Source organism: Propithecus coquereli, unplaced genomic scaffold (assembly GCF_000956105.1).
Source record: "Propithecus coquereli isolate 6110/MARCELLA unplaced genomic scaffold, Pcoq_1.0 Scaffold239, whole genome shotgun sequence".
NCBI lineage: Eukaryota > Metazoa > Chordata > Mammalia > Primates > Indriidae > Propithecus > Propithecus coquereli.
This window is the reverse complement of record NW_012147941.1, coordinates 2891357-2893494: the sequence shown is the minus strand read 5'-3', so window position 1 is coordinate 2893494 and position 2138 is coordinate 2891357. Positions and strand designations below refer to the sequence as shown.

The 2138-nt window shown below is 37.3% G+C and overlaps 1 protein-coding gene across 2 annotated transcripts in view; it reads left to right on the top strand.

Moving 5' to 3' along the window:
- CEP85 (centrosomal protein 85kDa) overlaps nucleotides 1-2138 on the top strand; it is a 33913-nt gene that overhangs the window by 2965 nt on the left and 28810 nt on the right. Inside the window, exon 1 of one of the 2 annotated variants that reach the window (XM_012646014.1) lies at nucleotides 439-462. The exons of the other annotated variant lie outside the window; for it this stretch is intronic. The gene's annotated coding sequence lies outside the window, so the exon portion shown is untranslated. Of the gene's footprint in view, nucleotides 1-438; nucleotides 463-2138 lie in introns of those variants that run through there. 2 annotated transcript variants of the gene reach the window in all.

The following is a 2138-nucleotide window of genomic DNA, read 5'->3' as shown; positions in this document are numbered from 1 at the left end:
ATAATGTTTTCAGTGTTCATCCGTGTTGTAGCATGTATCAGTACTTCATTCTTTTTATTGCCGAATATGGATGTATCACATGTTATTTATCCAATCATCAGTTGATGGACATTTGGGTTGTTTTCACTTTTCGGCTATTGTAGATAAACCTGCTATGAACATTTGTGTACAAGTTTTTGTGTAAACGTATGTTTTTTTCATTTCCTTTTTTTCTTTCTTTTTTGAGACAGAGTCTTGCTCTGTGGCAGGGGCTAGAGTGCGGTGGTGTCAGCCTAACTCACAGCAACCTCAAAACTCCTGGGCTCAAGCAATCCTGCTGCCTCAGCCTCCTGAGTGGTTGGGACTACAGGCATGCGCCACCATGCCTGGCTAATTTTTTCTATTTTTAGTAGAGATGGGGTCTCAAACTCCTGACCTCAAGCAATCCTCTCACCTTGGCTTTCCAGAGTGCTAGGATCACAGGTGAGCCACCATGCCCAGCCTTCATTTCTCTTGGATTTATACATAAGAGTGCAATTGCTGAGTCATAGAGTAACTCTGTATTTAGCTGGGAGTTCTTCTTTCATCACCTTATTTTCAACTCATCTGAATTTGAAAAAGTCTGAGAATGGGCCTACCATTTTGTTATCCTTTAAAGAGAGGGATGAAGAGGATTTGATATTGACAGGAAAGGAAATCACTAGTAGGTAGGTAATCTAATCCTTCTGTGTCATCATTAACTCACTGAATGATACTAGCCATAAATTGAAGCTTTTATTACTGAACAAAGCTTCTCTCATCCAGTATGTGAAGAACTGGGATCTTGGAGGATGATACCTTTTCTGTTTTAGAAGCAGTGAATTAGTGAGGGTTTGGATTGTTGTTACTAAGAGAATACTGTAGAGGCCACCAAAGTGCATTAGAGAAATAATACCATGTAACCCTTTTTCCCCTCCAGAGTTGTTTTTCACCTCTAATAATTGTGTTCTCTCAATTGTCCCCAACTGTTTTAGGGCTCTTGTAAGTTCAGAGTTTCTAAATTCATACTTTTTTATCTTCCAGGGACTGTACTGTGCCACTTGTATTGACATGAACTGCCAAGTAATCATAATAAAGACAGTAATTAAGCATTTAGTATGTATTAGGCACTGTTGTAAGTTAATCATAAAATAATTAGGTCATGTCTTTATCCTCATTTTTATATGAAGAAACTGAGGCAGAGAGATATTAAGAAATTTGCCCAAGGTTACATAGCTAATAAATTGCTAACTAAAAGTTTAATGTATTCGAATGTGTTTGTTTAGACTTCAGATATACTTTTGCTGAATTCTCAGCACCTACCCCTAGAGTACTGTAAATATAAATTTTTTAAGGGGTGGGGAAATGGGGAGAAAACCTCTTGTTCCCAGCTAAGGATTGGGGTTCCCCTTATGACCACAAGTTCTGTCCATCTCTGTGTATCATATGACTAACTTTTATTACTGGAAGAATTGAGGAATTTGTTTTATGTTAATCATGATTGAGGCTATAATACATAACTGCTGGTTTGATTCTTTAGTTTCTTTCTTTCTTTCCTTTGTTTCTTTTCTTTCTCTTTCTTTTCTTTGCTTTCTTTGTCTTTCTTTCTTCCTTTCTTTCTTTCTTTTTCTTTCTTTTCTTTCTTTTCTTTCTTTCTTTCTTTCTTTCTTTCCTTTCTTTTGAGACAAGGTCTCACTTTATCACCCAGGCTGGTCTCAGACTCCTAGGCTTAAGTGATCCTCCTGCTTCAGCGTCCCTAGTAGCTGGGACTACAGACATGTGCCACGGTGCCAGGCTTTGGTTCTTTAGTTCTTTTTCCTCTCCATCTTCTCATCATGTCCCCATGGCTAAGAAGATTCATGGCAAAGTTTGTTAATTAAAAGTAATATTTTTGAGTTTTGTAACAATTGGAGGGGTTCTAAGACTTTACAGGATCTGTATTGAGAATCTCTGTTTGATTCTAGATTTTCTCTGGTTGGTTTAGGGAAAGAAGTGGGTTGAAATGTTGGGAGTTGCTTTGCCTTTTAAAATATCCTTAGAAGTAAAACATGTGGAATACTTGAATGTTCTATATGGTTTTGACAGTTTCAGTTGAATGGAATTAAAGATAAAGGGAGAGATCTGACTGGTAATTTCAGTTA